The sequence below is a fragment of the Lissotriton vulgaris genome, chromosome 5 (genome assembly GCF_964263255.1).
Source record: "Lissotriton vulgaris chromosome 5, aLisVul1.2, whole genome shotgun sequence".
NCBI classification, from domain to species: Eukaryota; Metazoa; Chordata; class Amphibia; order Caudata; family Salamandridae; genus Lissotriton; species Lissotriton vulgaris.
The window spans coordinates 428018220-428042363 of record NC_141693.1 but is presented as its reverse complement, the minus strand read 5'-3'; the positions used below and the strand labels follow the sequence as shown (position 1 = coordinate 428042363).

The following is a 24144-nucleotide window of genomic DNA, read 5'->3' as shown; positions in this document are numbered from 1 at the left end:
ACGAGGGAGTTCATGCTTTCGTCCGCCCCTTCCCCTCTAAGGGAGGGTGATGATAGGACTAGAGCTGGGGTTGCAACACAGTGAGGCCCAGAAAGGAAAAATCTTGCTGGGGCTACCACGTTTACTGTACGTGAGAAGGGTGCAGAAGTGAACTCCAAAGTGGGGTACTGGAGAAACCTACCCATAAACCTGTACCAAATGAGAATCAACCCCACCAGCAGCCTCTTTGGTGATGTTTCTCAAAAAGAAGTTTGTTATGGAAAAGTATGAAAAGTGAGGGCGGGACATTAATGGAGAAACAATACGGGATGACCTGATGTTGATGGTTCCTCTTTCTTTTCCCAGAAATGTGCTATTCCAGTAGAAGGGTGGCACTGTAGGTCCTGGGGTTGGTCTTTAAGGAGGGGTAGAAACCGACTGGGATGACCATATGGCGAGGGTTCCTCTCTTCACGACTGCTAGAGAGGATGGACCAGAGAGAGTGACAGTCCTATGAAACCCAAGACCTTGAAGTACTCCTGTTCTGTAGCACAACAGAGAAAGAATCAGTACGAAGTGATACTGCGCGTGAACCAAGAGCTGTGAAAAGGTAAAGGAATCTCGCATAGCCTTCCTGTACTTCCGTAGGCTACCTTATAGTTGCAGTCAGAGTCTCACCCAAGTCAGATCCTGTCTAACATGCGAGAGCCTCTTCGGGTCTACTGGCCATACAGAGGCAGTAAGCCGTCAGGTGATCTCACACTTTGGCAATAAGCCAACATTTCCCACCCAATACACAGTTGACGTCTTGTGGTTAGACGGGAAGTAACCCCTGCAGTAGGTAGGGTCTCTGGGTCTGCTATTTTGTATGTAGCATGACCTCTAAACCCGGGAGACCGCTTCACAATAACTCAGTGCAGTAAAAGAACAAAACAGATATTCAATGCTTCATGAAAATGACACATGAAAGTAATGCCTTGCTTTGAGTCGAATGAAAGGCTTTGAAGGCGGGAGGGTCTGGTTCCAATTATAACAAAGACCTCGAGTAAAGCAGAGGAAGAGATGGAAGTTCAACAGCGCACATCAAAGTTCTACAAGTCTGCTAATTGTAGGTTGCGGTGTCTGGATTTCTATTGTGGAGGTGGAAAGGATTATGGGGGCGGCTTGATGGCCCGGGCAACAGGATACGCTAAGAGACTAAAGTCTACCCGTGTTTAGCCTTTGGTACTTGAAGTTCTTTTGGACTGTGTGCTGTCTCTGCACAAAAGTGTGAAGCAAGCGCCCGTGCCAAGCAAGAGCTGCCCCGGTGCCTGCCAGTGAGCCCTGAAAACTATCCAAGATGCCGCGACCCGGGGCGGCAGGGTCGTGCTGTACTTCTGAGATGCTGGGTGGAAGCCCCTCCTCTGGGGGGATATGTTGTTTAATGGCGTGAGGGCGCCATGCTGTCTCTGGCTCCTAACAAGCATGGCGACAATAGGCGCCTAATTCGACAAATCGTATATGCAACTCTTAAAGAAGGTTCCCAAACTTGCGTTTTTAAAGTACTGCTTGCCTTCGCATTTAGATGTGTATTTGTTATATTCCGGAAGTTTACGGAGTCATCGCTTCTCGGCGATATTCTGCAGATCCCCCGCTTCTTTTGGAGCCTTTATAATGCAGATGTATCATTTGTTGGTTCTATAATGTCCAGCCCTAGAGTCTGAGTGTGCACTACTTGCAATATCCGCGAGGTGGCGCTCGTTGCACAGACTTGCAACAGAGGGACCCGTAATACTGGTTTACAAAGAGGGTGACCCTACTTGCTGAAGTCTGCTTGTTAAGTCGTTCAACATAATTGAACCGCGGCGCCGATGTCCCTCCAAATTGAGTGTGAAATGGATAACCAATGGCCTTCACTTGGAGTTACAAATGGACAAATCCGAGATAGCCAGTTAGTGTATCGGCGAATTAGTGCCATTTAGTAAAGCCTAACTCTATCCCGAACATATTTCTAAGCGCTGTAGAGTACAGCATAGTAGCAGAAAAGAAATGGAAGAAGCAAAACTTTAAGTGGAATGAACAAAGTAGTGCGCTCTAAAAGAGGCGTGGCCTTAGATACGTAATTCGGGATCTTTTCCTTTCCAAGGGGCCGGCCCCTTCACATAGTACTACCTGATTCGCATTCTGATGCCTTCTGTGAGCTTTCATCACATGCATAATACATAGTAACGAACATGCAACAAAAACAAACTTGCTTTGACAATGCTTTATTACCAGTACCAGATCATTGAATAACAACGGTTTTGTTGTGAATAATTAGAATTGAAACATTTTTCAAATTTGAAAACTAGTAGATTAAACATTACAATGTCTGGAAGGGCGGCAGTCTCAAAGTGTCTCAAGCACTCTCGTTTTTCCAGTCACGCCACTTTCCTCTGTAGTTCAGTTAGGCACCGATACCCCTTTTCTTCCAAATCTTTCTGAAATCCTACATTTGCACATCTCACACCTCCTTTCTTCCCTCTTCAGCTCCTTTTTTTTTTTTTTTTACTATCTCATGCTTGTACTTCCTCGCATCTCCTTCACTTCATGACACACAATGCACATGTGAACGCTGCATTCTTTTCCTCACACTGTCATTCTTTCGACAGCTGTGTACCTCCTTCACACACTTTCGCGTAGCCTGTTGCAGTGGACACACATGACCATTTCTCTGTGTGATCTGCAGAGAGGCCAAAGATTGGGTGAACATGTATTCTGACCAACTGGCAGAAACTGTGCTTTCAGCCACAACTTAAGCTCTCACTTGTGACCCGTTGTCTACAACCTTAACTCGCATAGACACCTCAGACGACTCCTTTTACATTAAGCACTATACAAGATTAATATGCTGCACACAAAAAATACATAGCTGAAAAAGCAAACACAGCAGAATTGAAGATAAAGTGAAATGTAAACAGAAACTTCAGTGTTGACATGGATTACCTTATCAGTTTTTACAGTCATTGTTCACCTGATCAATGTTTCTTGGTTGTAAAGATAAGGACATCATTTTTGGGCCTCATAAGGACAGGCTTCAATGCCCTCTGTCATTACTGCCGGGTGAGACCCAGAGGTCCACTTAAAGCCAAGGGAACTCATTATTAATTGCAAGGGAACTTTAGTGTCACGTACGGTGCTTTATGCTTCACACCACTTTTTAAGTGAACTTTATTTCGGTTTTGGACAAATCATAAAAGTACACAATAGACCAAATCACATAAATAAAAGATCCAACGTGTGCTTTAAAACGCAGCCTTTGAAAAAAAGAGAGAACAACAATTTCAACAATTTCATACAATAAAACAAAGCTAAAAATTCAATAAGGTTAAAAAGTGCGAAACAAACTTCATACAAATAAATTAAAATGCCCCAAAAATGGGCTTGAAGTGCATGTAATCGGTGCTGTAGGTCAGTAAGAGACCATCCCCCCTTCAAAGGCAATTCTGGTGAAAAGAGTAAAACTGTGGTCACTTCAACTGCCTTCTGCGGTCCTACTACTCATGCAACACATCTATAGATAGTGAGGCAAATTGCCTCCGTCTGGAGCTGTTGTGAATAAAATAAATCTGCTTTACACCCAGGTTTCGCAGAAGAGACCTTAAAATGCGTAGCCTTGGCTCCTTATGAAAATCGCCAAAAAAGAGCAAGTGTAATTGGGATTGAGATGAAATTTTATCACATGGACAAGGTATTACATCTTGACTATTAAACACTTTTGAAGGGTTGGATACCAAATGATGAATTATACCGAGTCTGAATTGAACGAGGTAGAATCTCTGATAACCTGGCACTTTGGTCAAGTAGGGTTGAATGCCAGGGTAGTGCACAATAGAAGATATGCCTCCACATACTTTTTGTTGGATTCCAACCTTGTTCTCTTTGTGGCGTAAAAGTTTAATAATACGTGTTTTATTACAGCCTTGATTGGCTGCTCAATGGTCTGCGGTTGTTATAAAGATCCGCTCTGCCTATTTTTTGTAGATCATACTTTACATGACTGAGCCATCTGAATGTCTTGTCCCGTCCCAATTTTAGACAATCTGCAATGATCTTTCGACTTAATGCGGCCTCGGCCCTGGTCCAAACCAACAGACATAACAACGCAGGGCTATACTTGCAGTATCTTCCAACTATCTAAGCCTAGCTCCTCTAGCACTATTAGTGATGGAGTACTTGTCTGCCAAAAACTGTTCTCAGTAACATGAAGGCGAGAACTGTCAGAATATCCCTACACCATAGCAAACTTCTGATACAGATTTGGCTTGGTAAATGGCAATAGCCGCATCAAGTGGCATTGACCCTGCTTTGGTAGCGAATTTAAACGAGGAGGCTATTGGTTTCTCCAATTGTACTGCCCTTACACTCATTCAGGTGTTTCCAGGAGCCAACCCTATCAAAGGGAACACCAAGATAAGTGAAACCGGGTACACACTGAAGTGCAGTGCCATTATTATTAAAGAGCGGAATCTTGCTTCGAGGTCAATCGCAGACCATAGCTTAAGATTTGTCTTCATTAGTATAGAGCCCCGGATTCGACATAAAAGCAACAAACATCCCTAAAAGCTTTCGAAGCCACAGGCCTGTCCTGGCTATTAAAACTATCACCAGCATACATTAAAACAGGCCTGGGATTTGAGCCTGCCCGTGGGAAATCTACTTCCACCTCACCCAAATACTCCATAAGCCCATTAATGTAATAACTAAAAACAAAAGGGTGCACAGCCATGTTTGTCATTTTTTTTTCTAATTTGAACAGGGGCTGTACACTCTAAATTAGATCCAAACCTTATACTAGACTCCCCGCCCTGATGAAGCTGCGCAAGCAGACGCACAATCTGCAGGTCAGCCCCTTTCTTTACTAGCATGTCCAGGAGGCTCTCCCGTACGACACTATTGAAGGCTGCGCTGAGGTCCATGAAGGCTAGTAACTGACATCCTTCTTTGACGAGCACATATTTATGAACTAATAGATGAAGGTTCAGGCACTGATCAATTGTACCGAGACCCTTTCTGAAGCAATTTTGCGCCGTTGCTAAAATGCCCTCCTCAGTTGCCCATTTCTGCAGATGGTCCAATAGTAACCTTGCCAATTCCTTAGCAGTGGATTCTAATAAGCATATTGGTAGGTAGCTTGGGGGCGAGGGGGTCACCCCTATCACCCTTTTTAAAGATCAGTACACTTATTGCTTTAGCTCAGGATTTTAGAGTGCCAATGGTAATTGTGCTTTGTAGAACATTCACCAAAATTCGGGCCTAAAGTGCCAGATTGCTTTTAAATAGATGGATGAGGACACCGTCTGGTCCTGGTGCTCTTTTGCATGGGCGCCTATCAACAGCAGAAATAATGTCCTTAAGAAAAAATGTTCGCCACTCATTGCCCTTATTTCTACAGATCAGTGTGTACAATGAACGCTGGTGTCTTAATTTTGGGAATCAGTAGAAAAGTGCTTCACCCAAACATGTTAAGTTACGGTCGCACCTATTTTAGTAGAGGGGTTATTTATTTTAAAAAAAGGGGCATTCACTATCTCCCAGAATTTGGTTGCGTCAGTCCTCCACAGGCAACAGTTAGGTGCCCCCAGGCCTCCCCTCTAACCTTCTTTCCTTGTCTCCACAGTTTCTTTATAGTGCTTTCTCGGCGCCCTAATAGTCACCATATCCCTGTGGGGATGTTAGGGAGCTGACAGCAAGCTCCTGTTCTTGGGAGCATGCCTTAATACATCACTTTTTACAGCTGAATACTCGTTGCTGCCGAGGCCATTGCCTTTTTACAAATTTCGGAGCAGGTCCCCATTACGCTTGTGGGATCTGGGTCATTGCTCAGGCAGGACTCAAAATGCTCCTTGTGACTCCCTAACAGGAGTGCTAGAAACGCCTCTGGGTTACAATCCTTCCATTTATTGCCAGTGGACAAAGGTCACTGATGGGACATTCAACGATGGAGAACTTGCGCTCTTTCCTAGAACATCGTTTAGATAATGCAGTAAAATAAATCAGAGGACCGTTTGCTCTGCCTGTAAAGGTTACATGCTTGAGGATCTCTGAGGGGGTCCGATCTACAGCCAAGAGGAGGTCCTGGGTAATAAACGTCTTATTCAGACTATCGCCTCCGCGATGCTGCTCAAAATGTGAAAAGTGACAGGATTCCTCATTCCGCAAAGCCTATCAGTTGAGACAGAACATAATCTATGGTTAAAACCTCCTCCACATATGATAGTCTGTGGTCAACCCTGTGAGCATATTATCTAGGGCAGTTCTCAGTGAATCAATAACAGATGCATTCATTTTTATCGCAACAATTTTTACGAAAACAATCAGTGGGCTTTCGATGGTATCCCTGTGATCGTCATGTTCAATACTTGGAAAAAAGCCTGAATCTGTAAAAACCTTCCTAATCTTAACCAGCAGCTTAGTGTTTACTAAGGTTAGAAGCCACCACTATCACGGCCTGACAAGGACTTGCCTTGCTGGAGTAAAGATTGAATAAAAGCCATTAATGTGTGTGTTTCTGCGGGACCATGTCTCCTGAAGACCATGCGTTGCTTGGACACCAGCTGTACCCAATAATGGTCAGTCATTTTACTATTAATCCCTGCGATGTTCCTAGAAAGTATACTGACATAGCATTTGGGGGGGTGGGGGGGGCTATATTCCACTTTGGATGGGCACACCTATACCTGATTACATGGTTGCAAGAATCTTGCAGAACCTACAGATGCCAAGCCTGTATCCTGCAGAGTTCTACCCTCATCGATGAGTACCCTATAAGTTGAGTGATCAGTGACACTAATAACGTGTACAGGTGCAACCTGGAACAAGCATTTACAATGCAACGGTTTCGCCTTTGCCGAAGTTAGAGCTATTGGCACTGTAAATGACAAAATGTGTATTTATGTGTTGGTTTTGAAAACAGATAAATAAATGGCATTGCCATTTACAATGTCAATAGCTTAATCTCTAGCAAATGCGAGACCTATTGCATTTGCACACACACCCATAGAGAGACACACACAGAGCCCCCCCACACACACAGAGCCCCTCACACACAGACCCCCCCCCCACACACACAGAGCCCCCCCCCCCACACACACACACACACAGATAGCCTGTAAGATCGGGAGAGCTAGCACTGTTGCCTACAGTGAGATAGCCTGTACGAGCAGAAAGGACAGCGCTATTAGCGATGGTGGAAGCCTGTAAGAGTCGGTGCGCTTTGACTGCTGTATGATCTGGAGGGATAGTGTTTGTTCTCCACAGTGAGAGAGCCTGTAAGAGCAAAGACGGTAGCTCTGCTGTCTGTAGTGAGAGCCTGTAAGGACTGGAGTGATTTCACTGCTATTTCAAGAGCCTGTGAGACCCGGAGGGATATCACGGTTGTATTTGGTTATAGCCTGTAAGAGCAGGAAAGATGGATCTACTACTGTTAGGAGCCTGTAAGATCTGTTGGTGTGAGGTTGCTGGCTGTGATGAGACCCTGTGAGCACACCAATGCTATTAACTGCGAGAGCCCATGAGATCTAGAGAGATGTGTGCTGCCTGGGATCAGGAGGAATATCACTGCTGTTCACGGAGAGCCTGTAAGATCTGCAGCTATGGGGCTGATGTGGGATCCGAGCCTGTAAGGATAGCAGTGCTATCTTCGATTTCTTGTACGACCGGGAGAGGTTTCCCAGGCTGGTAACCAATCGTGACCGCGCATGTAACACGGAATGTGGTAGCGTGAACAGTGACAAGCCTCACCGCAACAATATTATAGCTAAATTCATGTGATCAATATTTAGAACACACACTAAGAAAATATTTTAAAAAACAGCGGTCTAATAATTTATATTTTGAGATGGGTCCTAGGCCGTATTCGAACCCTCATGAGCCTCAATAGTAATCTGAACTGCTAAGCCCCGCGCCACGGTGTCTCATAGGAACGTAATGGCTAAACCCGTCTGCCTTTCCAAAAGGCAGAAATACCCAGTTGTTGTGGTGCAATGGGGAACAGACATAATTCATGGTGCTGACGGCGAAGTGCAAATGTCTTATTTAAATTGAGACGATGCAGTGACTTCTCTGAGAATTATCAGTGTTTCACGTGAAATGACATTTCAACCAAAAGACACGGATTTAATCCAAGTACAAAAACAATGTCTTTACCATGTGTATCATCAGTGCTCCTCAGAAAGTAACTGAAAAACACCTCCTCTACCCTTTGTAACCACCAGCCCCCTTCAGAACGTAACAGAAAAGGCACTGGCACAACCCTCCATACGAAACAACACCCTTCAGAAAGTCATTAAAAAAGCACGACCTTACCCTACGTATCACCAGCGCTATTCAGAAAGTAAATAAACAAGCATTTACAAATGGGAACTGGCACACGGATAGCAGGGAGGGGGACGGGGGGCGGGAAGGAACGGGGACACGGACAGCGGGAGAGGGGCGGGAACGGGCATAAAAAGGCAGAAGGCAAGAAAAAAGCACTCACCTGGACTTCTTCCTGCGGCGGGTCGGCCTGGGAATGACCCAAACAAACCTCAGAGCCCCACACACACAGAACCCCCCCACACACACAGATAGCCTGTATGATCGGGAGAGGTAGCACTGTTGCCTACAGTGAGAGAGCCTGTATGAGCAGAAAGGACAGCGCTATTAGCGATGGTGGAAGCCTGTAAGAGTCGGTGAGCTTTGACTGCTGTATGATCTGGAGGGAAGTGTTTGTTCTCCACAGTGAGAGAGCCTGTAAGAGTAGAGACGGTAGCTCTGCTGTCTGTGTAGTGAGATCCTGTAAGGACTGGAGTGATTTCACTGCTATTTCAAGAGCCTGTGAGACCCGGAGGGATATCACGGTTGTATTTAGTTATAGCCTGTAAGAGCAGGAAAGATGGATCTACTACTGTTAGGAGCCTGTAAGATCTGTTGGTGTGAGGTTGCTGGCTGTGATGAGACCCTGTGAGCACACCAAAGCCATTAACTGCGAGAGCCCATGAGATCTAGAGAGATGTGTGCTGTCTGGGATCGGGAGGAATATCACTGCTGTTCACGGAGAGAGCCTGTAAGATCTGTAGCAATGGGGCTGCTGTGGGATCCGAGCCTGTAAGGATAGCAGTGCTATCTTCGATTTCTTGTATGACCAGGAGAGGTTTCCCAGCCTGTGTTACAAAAACATTAACCAATCGTGACTGCGCATGTAACACTGAATGTGGTAGCGTGAACAGTAACAAGCCTCACCGCAACAATATTATAGCTAAATTCATGTGATCAATATTTAAAACACACACTAAGAAAATATTTTAAAGCACAGCGGTCTAATTATTTATATTTTGAGATGGGTCCTAGGCCGTATTCGAACCCTCATGAGCCTCAATAGTAATCTGAACTGCTAAGCCCCGCGCCACGGTGTCTCAATCAATCAGGAGTTTGTTAAAGCGCGACTACTCACCCGTAAGGGTCTCAAGGCGCGAGGGGGGGGGGGGGGTTGCAGGTTCCATTCCATCGAGGGGGTCTGTCGAAGAGCCAGGTTTTGAGGTTTCTTGCGAAGATGGGGAGCGATGTTGTCTGTCTGAGGTGGAGCGGAAGGGCGTTCCATGCTTTGGCCGCGAGGAAGGAGAAGGAGCGGCCTCCCGATCTGGTCTTTCTGGTGCGGGGGACCACGGCGTAGGAAAGCTGGGCTGATCATAGGGTCCTTTGGGGTGCGTGGAATTTGAGTCGGCTGTCCAGGTATGCTGGTCCGGTGCCGTGGAGGGCCTTGTGTGCGTGGGTGAGCATCTTAAAGGAGATTCTCGCCTCGACGGGGAGCCAGTGGAGTGTGCGCAGGTGCTGGGAGATGTGGCAGTGTTTTGGCAGGTTGAGTACCAGTCTTGCGGCGGCGTTCTGGATGTTCTGTAGCTTGCGGATGAGGTTTTTGTTTATTCCGGCGTAGAGTGCGTTGCCGTAGTCGAGACTGCTGGTGACCAGGGCGTGAGTGACTGTCTTTCGTTGTTCGAGGGGGATCCATTTGAAGGTCTTACGAAGGAGGCGGAGGGTGTGGAAGCAGGAAGATGAGACGGAGTTGATCTGGCGGTCCATTTTGAGCTCGGAGTCCCGGATTAATTCCAGGTTTGCGTGCGTGGTCTGTGGGGCTCATAGGAACGTAATGGCTAAACCCGTCTGCCTTTCCAAAAGGCAGAAATACCCAGTTGTTGTGGTGCAATGGGGAACAGACCTAATTCATGGTGCTGACGGCGAAGTGCATATGTCTTATTTAAATTGAGACGATGCAGTGACTTCTCTGAGAATTATCAGTGTTTCACGTGAAATGACATTTCAACCAAAAGACACGGATTTAATCCAAGTACAAAAACAATGTCTCTACCCTGTGTATCATCAGTGCTCCTCCGAAAGAAACTGAAAAACACCTCCGCTACCCTCTGTAACCACCAGCCCCCTTCAGAACGTAACAGAAAAGGCACTGGCTCAACCCTCCATACGAAACAACACCCTTCAGAAAGTCATTTAACACCTTTGCTGCGTGTAAACATTTCTCCCCAGTGCTGCGCTGTCCATTAGAACTAGTGCTGAATGGACGTTCAATGGTCGTGCGCAGCACTGGGGAGGTAGCGCTGCTGACGACCATTGGCCGTCAGCAGCACTTAAGGGGTTAAAAAACACGACCTTACCCTACGTATCACCAGCACTATTCAGAAAGAAATCTCCACTATGGCCCCCGCGGCGGGATGCCTGGCTTTCACCTTGGGGGTGCCCAGCTGGGCTATCCCCCAGGGAAAAACCAGGACGGGTTCCCAAAGCAAGCGCCGAGATACCCTTTGTGGTGATACGTGCGCTATATAAGAAACTACATTTTTTTTAAATAAACAAGCATTTACAAATGGGAACGGGCATACGGACGGGAGGGGGGGCGGGCAGGAACGTGGGGGGGGGGCGGGAAAGGAACGGACAGCGGGAGGGGGGACAGGAAAGGAACCACTCACCTGGACTTCCTCGGCCTGCGGTCAGCCGCCAAATGGCCCAAACCAACCTCGACGAGCCAAAAAAAAGCCCCCCCACCGCCGCATAACGTTGGCCAAAAGAGAAAAATACTCGGGAACGCCCCCGAATCTGGTCCGGCCTTGACGGACAGATCCTGCACCCAATGACTAGCCTCCATTTATGGAGCTAGCCAATGGGAGCCGGGGGACGTTCCTGAAGTCCTTATTGTAATCAATGTATTTCGTCTGCGCCGAAAAGCTGCGCAGAGCGCAGCCTTCGGCAGGCGAAACCCAAAAAGGAATAAGCATCAGGACTGTCCTTAAGCGGTCTAGTCCTATATTGCTCTAACAGCCTTATCTGAGTCGATGGAGATTTACCACCTTATTTTTTTAAGTTCTACTCTAGTAAGGCGCAAGTTTCCTTTCCGTATATGGAGAGGTGGTGACATCCTTACCCAGGGTGCTGCTGTTGCGGGGTTCACACCCGATGGAGGGATGGAGGCAACTGTTAACATGCAAGTTCCTCAGAAATCTACACAGGTTATTCACCTCGGGGTCCTGAATAGTAGGCCCTCCAGGGATTTCCCCAAGATGGGTATTCGAGGATGCAGCTGTGGCAGAATTGTCTGCCTGCATCTGCTATAAGTGCTAGCATTCTTTGTCATGAATGATTTCCAAGTTAATGATGCTCCTAGAGGTATTCAGGTAGTTCATAATTGATCCTGCTGCTCGGCGCTCATTGCACGCATTCGTGATAGAGCTACCCTGTCGCCTATACATTTTCCAATGGCAACAGGTGGATAAAAAGCAGTACCTTGGATGACCAAGCCAAGCGGTGTGGCTCAGCCTCCTCCGGGCTCTGATGGGCACAGACAGGCCTGCTTTTTGCCCGGATGCGCCTGACGCACGTCCTGTGCTGCGTTAGCCCAGAGACGCTTTTGTAGCGTGTTGCGGTGTGCCTCGTTAGTGGGAGGAGACCATACTGCAGGGGGATGAAGTCCCACCCCAGCAAGATTAAGGCAAGGTGCAGTCTGGCAAGATCTTGCCTCTGCGTGTCCCCCACTTACTCAAAGCACTTCATGGAACAAGAGGAAGGGAGGATGGGTAAGGGTAAAAGGTCATGATGGGAGGAAAAAAGGAAACCTGTTACGAGATTTTGGTTGCTTGGATAGTAGGGATGCCATTGGCAAAGGGCTAAAGGGACGTGCGTACAACGGTGTCTGCCCTGTACGGAGTTGTTTTTAGGCACCTAAATACTCTGTATAACGGTCTTGACTCATGTTTGAGTGCTGCGTTGCCCGGCCTGGCTTGGACCTATGTATGATCTGTTTCAGACACTCCAGCAACTGAGACATCGTAACAAGTGATATTTTGGAAGGTGAGGCTAAACAGGAGAATTCTACCATGGCCTAATAGTGTAGTATTAGAAGTATATCCTAATTCCATTTTATTTCCTTGAAGGCCTTTTAATAAACCTCGAAAAGTATTAAAATGCAAATAAATGCATTTTCTTTCAAAGAAGCAGAGCTCTGACATAACTAAAGGTTGCTAGAAAGAAAACTGGGTATCCCCTAAATTAATAGAACTATTCATTACTTTTCAGTTTTTTCAAGAGTTCTTTCAAGTGATTATCACGCACTGGGTATCATTCCACTCACCTGCTTTTTATTGTTTATTCATCATAATTCATAATCCCCAGGTCGTTTTCTTGTATAGTGCTACACTAAACTCACCAAGGGTATTTGTTCGCTGTCACAGAAATCTTGGCGTTATGACTGCGTGTAGTTGGTTACATGTATATGGATAGATTTAAGCATGTGTACTTTGTAAATTTTACGAGTGGTGGCTTACAGTTCAATGTAAGTAGGTACAATCAGCAGTTACCAGTCCCTTCATGGGAGGCGTGGGCAGTTGAGTGTTGCATCTGGCTCCTCATGCCCACCTGCTTTCAGGTTTTGAAGCATACTTAACATTAATTCATTTTTAAGTCGTACCAAATAATGTCTTTTCAGGGCGTCATAGTACCCTATCCACTTTAGAGCAATTTTCTGTATGGAAAAAAGCATGGCCTAGACAATAAATTTACCCAAGTAAGAGCTTAAATTCAAGATATTCAGAGATCCCAAGTCGATTTAAAAGGCCACACTGAAACAGATTCCGTCATCTCCATTGTCCAAAATATACAAGTCAGTCCAGACTGTATTATTTTTCTACTGCTGGACCGGGAAAGAGAGAAATTGATGCATGAGGGGGAAAAAGATTGAATCAGTAGCAACTCATGTTATGAACTGCCACTGTTTTACTGTGGTAAGTTAATCCTAGGGAATATGGGTGGTGGTGGTATGTATGATTTAGTTATATTTTTTGGCTGAGTAGTGCCATCAAAGACAGATGCTATTGACCAGGAGAGCAAAACTTATTTTGAATATGTGCATAAAAGCATCACCGGTTTCAGTAGCGACAGCCATTAGGGAATTTAAATAATAAATTGGAACTTTGATGTCACGTCTGGAAAGTGTTCAGGCTGTGGCCTTAGAAAATTAAATAGTAGGTATGCTTTTTGATGGCACTTACTTGTTCAGTTAAATGATAGACTGGAAATTATAAAGTATAAAAACGAGGCTTCAATATGATCACAGCCACCCATACGGCCTTTCTCAATATCCCGGGCCACTGGAAATATAAGATTCTGCTGCTGCATCATTTTATGCATAATTATGGGTTTGCCACATAATCAATTTTCTAGATAATTTGAGGATTTAAAAAAGTGTTGCAAAACGTGATACTACTCTGCGGAAGGCGAAACTTCGCAAAGATTGACTGTTGTCCTTTCAGTTGCGTAATGGTGTATTTTGTTGTTACCCTAGTATTAATGAGATGAAAACTTTGTCATTTTTACACATTGGAACACTGTCTGGACAAAGTAATGATGATAATATCACAAAATATGCTGCATCATGCTGCATAATTTACATTGTCTTGCCGCATATTTAGCAAACATTGGCACATAATTTGCACCCCATCCCTTGCCACATAATTCCAGAGCCCCTGCATATATCCAAAGATCTCCATGCTGATTTAGTCTGAAGATATGGACTGTTGGCATGGGAATGTCCCCTACATTGTATACATGTGTGTACTTATGCTCTGAGTGTGCCAGCTATACGTGAAACTGATGCCCTGATTCATTTTTGGCCCAGCTAGCACGCTAATCCAATGTGTGCTGAAGCCTAGACATGTCCATGATCAAGCCAAGATCCAGAACTTTATCTGTGATCTAGAGGGCCCACCGAGTGTACCCTCTAACGGCATTGGACTGCCATCCATGTTCTAGGTTGTTGACAAACAGCAGGGGTAGCCGCATATCGTTTTTTGGGGATTTATAGACCTGAGCAAATCTTTTCTTTTTTTTTTTTTTATTTCAGTGTAAGCGCAACTTACTGCATCCATTTGTGTCATGTTCTGCTGAGATGCAATGCTCAGGCTCTTGCTCTGATATTCTGTGTGCTTGCTAGCTGTATGTATGTACGGTGGATCTTTGTTGCATGTATAGACTGGGTGTGAGTAGCAGTGCTGGGAGCAGTGGCATCCATTTTGCATTGCCCCTGGTTTAACATGGCACAAGCTGGAGGGCGAATGCTGCTTCCTCAGACAAGGTAAATGTATTGTCTGCATTCTTGTGACTGGATGTATGACGCCCAGACAATGAAGTGCCTGGGTCTCCTCCCTCAGTGGCTGAAGTGAGGGAGAATGGAGAAAGGGCTACCTTTAAGAATTCTATGAGGTCCTTTTAGGTGTGGTAACGGTCCAGCAGATGTATTGCACATGTTCTGTAGTTGTGAAAAGTTGGGCCCCATTAAAAAGGAAATTGAAAAGTTTTTAGAGGGGCTACTAGTTGTCAGAATATACCTATCCCCTACTCTTTTAATACTTGGTTGTGATGCAAAGTTGGGTTTGAGTACAGAGTCTGAGGCGCTGGTTTTTATATCGACAGCTGTTTTTAGGATATTAATTGCTGCTGCATGGAAGGATGTCAAGCCCCCAACTTTTCAAATGTGGATTTGTAGGATGTTAGGGATCCATAACATCGAGTCAGAACTGTATGCCCTAAAGGGAATTAAATCTAGGGAAATGGGGCTAAGGATATGGGCACCCGTGGCTACGTGGAGGATGGCCAGGAGTGGGGTCTTATAGATCATGCTGATGGCCGGATTTGTTTATGACCTCAATTTTTCTATTCTATCTCGCCCTATTAATTTCTTTTTCCCTGTAAATACTGCTTTATGATATCAGCTGTCTCCACTTTTATGTCATGCGTATCCATATATTTGTATATATTTATTTATTACATTCTGCTGTTTCTAATGTACACTATATTGTTATGAACTTTCAATAAATTTTTTTTAAAAATAATAAAAAAAGAGGTCCTTTTAGCATGGGTTTGCAGATTAGGCCTTAATGAGCACTTCAGTTTGGTGGATGCTAGGGGAGAGGAGTGAGTCGGCAAACCTTTTAAAGGTGTAGAAAGTATCTAGGAAGCCCTGTCTTTTTGTCTGTCCCGATTGTTATTTCAGGTAGGATGACAGCCAAGTGTGGGGGCTTCAGACTTCATTGTGCCCAGAGGGGAGGGAAAGGGCCATCAACTGAAGTCTGCAACTTGCTAGAAAATCTGTGGGTCATACTAGATCTTAGAAGCCTTCCTACCTTCTCATAGAAGAAAGCAGAGTCCTTGGCCCTGAAGGAGGAGACTGGTGTCTATATAGATGACGAAGCCCACCGTGGTGCATGGAACGCCCAGAAGAGGCAGAGCTGTATTCGGGAGTGTGCCCGATGCTGACCCAAGCTAGGAAGGGTTATCTGGCCTACCTTTGTAGTTCATTTGGCAAACTGCATGAAGCAACACGCCTGCATGTCTGAACCTTTGGGGCCTGAATGCCACTGTTAATTAGCTGCACATCCAGACTGAATTGTCACTCCTGCCAAGGACTTCCATGATGTAACTGCCAAGGAGAATAACTCTGATTCTCAAAGTCTCCATTTACTCACCCACATTCCCAGACTCTTGGAAACATGTTGCAGTCTTTGCCCTTCTCAAGAAACCCTCAGCATCTAGCCAAACTCAACATCTACGGACTGATTTCCCTCCTACCAACCCAAGGTTGTAGAGAAAGTCCACATCAGATGCCACACCGACGCCACACCACCTGCTCCTAGACGCCACAGTCTTGAACCACACCCAACCACAGCACTCATTGCCACTACGGACAACATCCATATGATCCTAGACAGAGGCCCTGATCCTTCTAGACCTCTCAGTGGCATTCGGGATGGTGTCAAAAACCACTCATCAGATGCCCACACAAGATCAGCATTCAAGGACCTGCTCTCTGCTGGATCGGCTCCTTTTTGACTGAAGGGATTCAAACATCAGCTCAACACAGTGCACCTCGTAAGCTCGTAAGCCCGTAAACCTATCTGCGGAGTGCCTTAAGTTTCAACCCTACCCTCTTCAACACATATGACTCCACTAGCCAACCTAATCTGCACCCACCACATCAGCATCCTATCATACACTGACCAGCAACTCAACAGGCTCGACATGACCACACACATCAATGCTGAAAGTTTCCTGCTTCCACACCCTGAGGAAGAACTTCAAATGGCCCCTGACCAACACCAAAAAAATAGTATCCATCACCAGCAGGCTGGACTATAGGGCTCAGCGCAGGGATACCCATGAAGGTTATTGCACGCTCTACAAATATGCATAACATGACGAAGCAGAGCAAAAGCAGACTCTTGGCCTTCCATGCACAAAATCCAACCTGACCTGAGAGGCATATCTGTTGCTACCCTGCTACCGCAGTACTGCATCTGGGTAGGGCTCAACCAGACCACTGCAATGCTCATCAGTGTAATACATGGACAGGTAGCACAAGGCCATGTTTAAAATACTGAGTGAGACTGTCTTGCCCTAGAACTGTGTACTGAAATCCATCATGAGTGCCGCAAAAAACTCTTTAGCCAGACACAAATTGAACTGGCCCACGGGCACCTTGCATTGAGTGATAATCCATATTACCAATGTGTACTCTCACATGAGCAGATTCTTGCCTGAATATCCACACAGTAATACAACCCCTTAGGTGGTTTGGAGCTACAGCTGTAATAAGTGATCACTATATTAGATGGTAATTAGCACCCAGTTGGGGTTTGGGAGTCTTACCATTGGTTGAAACCAGTTTTGTTGGAAGTGCCTTGTAACTGTACTACGTTCCTTTGTGGCGTGTTATGTTTTGTTGTGGTATTACCATACTTTTCTAGTTACACTCAAATGCTGGTCGACCCAGTGCTTGCTTGTATCGGTTAGCAGACTGTTGATTTCTAATTTCTTGCCCCTTCTCTACCTCCCCGACGGGCCTTTGACTGCTCACCCTCGCTAACTTGAGAAGTGCAGAGGTTAGCCCAGTTTGCAGAGCCATAGCAGAACGGACACCATGACACTAGAAGCAAAGAATCCCAACCACCAGATTTGTGGTCCAGTAGCCATAGACTCCCCTAAAAACCACTCTGTGCCCCACTCTCACGGGGTACGACAAGGAGTCCATGTAATCCAGTGCACATATATTCTGCAGATAAGGATTCAGTTGTCCATCTTAAAATACACCATGAATGTTGCAGGGGTGTTAACCTCTCCGGCACCCCTCCGGCATCTCATTCTATGACTTTCTGCTTTGCTGGTACTCGGAAGACACTGAATCGTGTACTGGTTGTATGGGGCTTCTGAAACTGAACTGATCTTTTTAGTGACAGTTCAATTGTTCTTGTGGTTTGGTGTGCATTTACCATGGTTGTAGGTGTTATCTTCGTAAGGGCAAGGCCCGTACATGCCTCTACAGTCTGTTATCCTCTCATGTGATTGGGGTACGACTGACCTCAAGGGATCAAGAGATGTCAAGTCTCTGAAAGATCATTTTAATATGCTGTTTGTCAGTTCTGGCCTCGGGATGCCTCCTTCCTAGTGTTGAGGTGGATGGAAGCGAGTGTAATCGAGGGAGTGTTAAGAGTGGTTTCGGCACAAAAGGATCTGTATGCAACGTGAAACCACTAAGTCTCCAGACTGGAAGGAAGGTAGTGAGTGACCTAGGATCCATAAACCGAGAAGAACAAGGAAGTATTCAGCCATCTTGGGAGCTTCTGGTGATGAGATTCAAGCGGGTGGATTGTCATCTACACACAGCTAAGCCAGATTCTTCCATTCCGGTAGCTCCTAGGAGAACTTATTTCTTCTAGGAATTGGAGGTCTTCGGGTTTCTGAACTGCTGCAAAGCTCAATGACGCTCAAGCAATTGTTCGAGGCATGTAGGGCTGCTGACATTCATATCTGTGCATAGATCGCCGCCTAGTGTTGGGTCCGGATGGTTGCACATTGTTGTCCTGGAAGAGTCCTAGAAGTATCACGAGATAGGTGGCTCCTCCCCTGGACTACAGTGCGCATGGGCATCCTCTCCATCTTTAGATTGTTTTTTTCCGCCATTGGGTTCGGATGTGATTTCCAACTCTGAGTTCGGAATCGATTTAAAAAAAAAAAAAAAAAAGAAAAAAAAAAAAAAAGTTTCTAAAAGCCCAAAAGGCCTTCGGGGGCGTCGGTATTGTTGTTGCGATCGGTATCGACCACTCTTTCTGTAGTTTCTACTCAGAACATCGAATCGCGCCGCGTGGCCTTTTCGACACCAAATGACCAATCGTCGATGGAACGAAGCCCATTCAAAAGATGCCCCAACTGTAACTCGAAATTACCACACATAGATGAACACCCTGTGTGTAACTAGTGTTTATCTCCGGAACACAATGAAGCCGACTGCTTAGCTTGTGCGCAGTTTTGATCGAAGATGACACTTCGGCTTCGAAGAGCAGCGAGGCAGACGATGCAGAAGCCAGCGCCTGAGCCGGAGAACATCTTTGAAGACGACAAAGAGGTCGTCGAAGCTGAGGACTCAGACCAACAGTCGGAGCAGGGGTCGGAACATGACTCCAACTACTACGTCGAAGACGACATCGTCGAGGTAGGGGACGACGATCCAGGCATAGGAGCCGGCGAGGACACGGGGCCAACCGTGATTACGGAGCCCAGTACTGTTACTGATACGCTTCCAGAGGCTCAGGTCGAGGCATCGCCAGAAGGCCTTAGCCAAGATCCTAACATTGATTCTATAGCCCCGCAATTCAGCCCGGCTAAGAATATAAGACAAGAGCCATCACTGCAACATTACCATTCCTTGGTAATATCGAACCCGAAAGTGAAAGAAGCAAAACAGAAACCGAAACTGATAGACTTTACAGTCTTCGGACCGAGAGGTGCGGAACCATCGGCGCAGAGCAAAAACAAAATGGCCCTCGACCCGGCTGGGCCGCATAAGAGGGTTGTCGAGCAGAGAGCAGTACACCCAGAGACATGCCTAAGCTAAAGGCCGCGGAACCAACAAGATCGATTTCGACGCCAGGCAACATAAACAAATGACTCTCGCAGAAGATGGTTGTCGAACCGAAGCAGAAAGTCGACGGTGCAAACAAAGACACTGGACCCGAAGGCAAGGATCAAGGCGAAGGGGTCCGTTGAGCCGAGGCAACAAATCATCGCTCCGAAGCAGCAGGCTTCGAAGACGACAAAAAAACAAAAAGTAGTTATTGAAACAAAGAAAATTGTCGGATCGATAACCATTTCGGCACCGAAGAAGTTCATCGAGCCAAAAAAGACTGATGCACAAAAGTCCCTCGGATCGATAAAATTTGGACTTCCAACGTACATGAGGCAAAAAACGGTCGAACCGATAACAGAAATCGACCCGGCGCAAGCTAAGAAGGCGATAACCGGGAGAAAAGCTCAAGCACATGAAGAGCAAGAGCCCTCGACAAGAACAATCCAAACTGTACGTCAACCCCGATACTGGCAGAGTTACCCTATTAAAGAGGAAAATCAGACAAGACCCTTACGTTGAAACCTATAAGATACCACTGAAGAAGACAAGAGACTCTTCTACATCTCCTACTCTCTTTGAGCCTATCAGACCACATGTGCAAGAGACTTTTACATATTCTCCCACATACACATATGAGGATGTGGAATATGAGGATTTTTTTTTATAATTATCCTGTGGACAATGACCAGGACAACCAAACTCAACAATGGTCTGACCCTGCAGATCCTGTAGACTCTCAGCCCATGCAAGACAATACTGCATACCCTGTTAAAACTTTGCCTACAGAGGACACAGCTGCTTTCAATGCATTGCTAGAAAGAGCAGCATACAACCACCACGTGGAAATGCATGCAGACCCCATTGAGGAACACTTCCTTTTTGATACTTTCAACACCTCTGAAAGATCAGTGAAAACATAACGAATGTAAAGGGGGTGCTTAAATACGCAGGGGACATATATAAGGAAACTACCAGGGCACGAGTCATTAACCCCAGGATAGAGAAGAAATATAGGCTAGCTCCAGTGGACCCTACCTACATTAGAGGACAGCTACCTTTAGACTCTTTGGTAGTATCCAATGCACGTAAACGTGCAAATTCACAGACTACTGGCGAGGCTCCACCTCCAGACAAGGAATCGAAGATTCTGGAGGCCTCGGGCAAAAGGGTAGCTGCTCAAGCAGCTAACATATGGAGAATTTCAAACACACAAGCCCTGCTAGCTAGGCCCATTATGACACACTAGAGCAGATTCGCCAGCATCTGCCTGACCTTTATAAAGAACAGGCAGAATACCTAATACAAGAGGGAAAGCTCATATCTAACGCCTCCATCAAGTGTGCGCTAGATGCGGCAGACACTGCAGCCAGGGCTATCAATACCAGTGTCCTGCTTAGACGACATGCGTGGCTACGCATATCTGGGTTTAAAAATGAGGTTCAGAGCACTTTACTCAATCAACCTGTGAACCCTGATTATTTGTTTGGCCCTAATGTGGACACAATACTAGACAAAATGAAGGATACCGAGACGGCCAAGTCTATGGGAGCCTTGCAGTCACAACAATACAGAGGTGGCTCCTTTCATCGCTCCGGCAACAGAGGAGCTGCAAGAGCAGGCTCAACACAGCAAACCTCATACAACAAGGGGAACACGCAAAACACCTACAACAAGAACAGTAGAGGTGGATACAGTGGCAATAACAGCAAGGGTTAAGGACGAGGGAATAACACCACCAGATCCTCTACCAATACCAAACAGTGACTTTTTGTCACTACCCCCAGACCATGTAACACCGGTCGGGGGAAGATTACAGCAGTTCCTGCAAGTCTGGGAAAACATAACCACAGTCAAGTGGGTGAGGCAAATTGTCCAGCATGGCTATTGCCTAGAATTGACCTCCACACCACCCAACATTCCCCCAAGACACCGTCCTATGTCCGCAAAACACCTACACTTCTTGCAGCAGGAAGTCATCAGCATGCTACAAAAAGGGGCCATAGAACTAGTACCCTTAGAACACCAGGGTACAGGGGTGTACTCACTGTACTTCCTAATCCCCAAAAAGGACGGGTCCCTCAGACCAATTTTAGACCTCAGGCCCCTAAACCAATACATTTTATCAGAACATTTCCACATGCTCACTCTACAGCAGGTGCTACCACAGTTGCGTCAAGGAGACTTCCTCGCAACACTAGACCTCAAGGACGCATATTTCCATATACCAGTACACCCAGCACACAGGAAATATATCAGGTCTACAATACAAAATCAGCACTACCAATTCAAAGTCCTTCCTTTCGGGGTGACAACAGCCCCAAGAGTTTTCACCAAGTGCTTAGCGACAGTAGCTGCACATCTGAGAAGACCGCATATTCATGTCTATCCGTATCTGGACGACTGGCTGATATGTAATGTAAGGGGTTATTTATACCGCGCAACTATCGCTCCAAGGAGCATCTTGGCGCCCACTTGTATGGCTGATCAGATAGAATTCTTACACTAGGGATACAAGCACAGTCAGCCCAGCAATGTGCCAGCCACATGTCACGCACTATTCACCTCCTGCACAGTTTAGGTTTCTCACGGAACTATCCAAAGTCCCATCTTCAGCCGGCCCACGTACAACAATACCTGGGAGCGACTATAGACACTTTGGCAGGGAAGGCACAACCAAATTCTGTCAGAATAAACAGCATTCAGACGCTAATCCAAAGGTTTAGGCCCCAACACTCGCTCCCTGCCCGAGTGTTTATGCAACTAATAGGCATGATGGCCTATTAGGACGTTCAGACAGAGGCACCACTACCACTGACCTGGTCAGATCACTCTTGATCCCATTCAAACTCAATATAGTATGTGTTAGTCCGGCTTCTAGCAAAAGCTCTTTTTTGATGAGACATTAGAAAAAACTTGTCCCCGAGATTATGGGCCCTATTCTGGCGCAAACTACCCCATCTCTTACTGCTAACGCGAATATAGATGCTAAACTCCTTAATGATTGGGTCGGAAATATGGTTTCTTCCATTGCTCCGGCCTCGCGAGCTCTATCAAAGAGAGACTCCCCCTCCGCACCCTGGTTCTCCAGGACCTTAGAAAGGAGAAAGCAGCCTGTAAAAAGTTGGAGAGACTATGGAGAGCTAACTATGGGATGACAGAAAAAGCCAAATACAAGGAAGCAACTAAAAAATTACAGAAAGCTATTAGGAAAACAAAAAAACTATTTTACGCTGACTATCTTACAGGCAGAGCAGTCAAGCAGACAGATTTTTTCAGGTGGTACAGTCCTTTTTTTTTTAAACCAAAATGTATCAAGAGGGAGGTCCCCCCGACACAGACTCTATGTGAAAACATCTGAGTTTTTCGACCAAAAAATTAAAAAAGCTTAAGAGTCCTTTAGGTCAGAAACTAATAAGGTGAAATCGGATCTAGCGATTAAAGATGAGACTGGTGTAACCCTCACTCAATTCCAGGCCACACCCCTGTGTGCGGTGAGGCAAGAACTTACCCGATGCAAGTCCAGCTCACCGGACGACCCATGTCCAGCCAAACTATGGGGCACCATAGCTGACTTTGTGACAGCACTAATTGAGGTGGCAGAGTCAGTGAGGTGGTCGATGGATGCAGGAGACTCAGCGATGCTGGTACTCCTGGATCTGTCAGCCGCCTTCGACACGGTTGACCATGCCAGACTCCTGATGCGACTGGCTTAGATTGGCATCCATGACAAAGTATTGGGGTGGCTACATTCATATCTGTCCCAGAGAACTCAGAAGGTGGCACTATGGACAGTCTCCTCATCACCTAAAGTCCTCAGTTGTGGAGTCCCGCAAGGGTCGGCACTCAGCCCCCTCTTGTTCAACATCTACCTCGCCCCCCTCTTTACGTTGATTGCCAACTGGGGTGTCAAGGCAATCTCCTATGCCGATGACACCCAGTTGGTATTCCCGTACTCAGAGGTATCTCGGGAGTCTTTCGCGAACTTCAAGGGCTGTCTCCAAGATATAGCCAGATGGATGAATACGAACAAATTAAAACTAAACGCCAATAAGACTGAAGTAATCTTTTTTGGCAAGGGTCCCCCTCCTCCCTCAGAACTATGGTGGCCACCGGAGATGGGCCAAGCTCCTGTTCCTAGTTGTACGGCAAAAAATCTCGGAGTAAGGTGGGATGACATTCGGTCTTTTTTCCTCGCATATTTAATAAGTAGCTGGTTGTTGTTTGAGTAAGCTGAGGAACCTCCGGAAGATCTTGAGACTTCTCCCGGAGAGCTGCTGGAAAACTGTAATCCATGCCACAGTTACATCTAGGCTGGACTACGCTAACAGACTCCTATCTGGGCCTACCTAAATAGCTGACTCATAAACTTCAGGGGGTCCAGAATGCGGCTGCGAGACTGCTGCTGCGAATCCCTTTCAAGCAGTCAGTCTCTCCGCATCTGCGATCACTGCATTGGCTACCAGTTGCCAGCAGAATCAAATTTAAGGCACTTACGCTGGCCTATAAATCTCGGTTTGGCACTTGCCTGGAGTACTTGAAAAACAGGCTCCAGAAATAATCTCAGGACCGCGAGCTTCGGTCCAACTGCCGCGTTCAGCTGGCTGTCCCACGAACAAAAAGGGCTCGACTAGGGGGTTGAACCTTTACGACAAATGTTGCAACGTTATGGAACGCCCTGCCCCCAGCAATTCAGCAAGCGCCCTCTGAAC

General features: G+C 46.2%; 2 protein-coding genes across 5 annotated transcripts in view; both read left to right on the top strand.

Moving 5' to 3' along the window:
* ADK (adenosine kinase) overlaps positions 1-24144 on the top strand; it is a 723202-nt gene that overhangs the window by 281174 nt on the left and 417884 nt on the right. The window lies entirely within an intron of this gene.
* Positions 11331-24144, top strand: part of LOC147711018 (uncharacterized) — a 35916-nt gene continuing 23102 nt past the window's right edge. The window contains exon 1 of the mRNA XM_086921822.1: positions 11331-11431. The gene's annotated coding sequence lies outside the window, so the exon portion shown is untranslated. The remainder of the gene's footprint in view (positions 11432-24144) is intronic.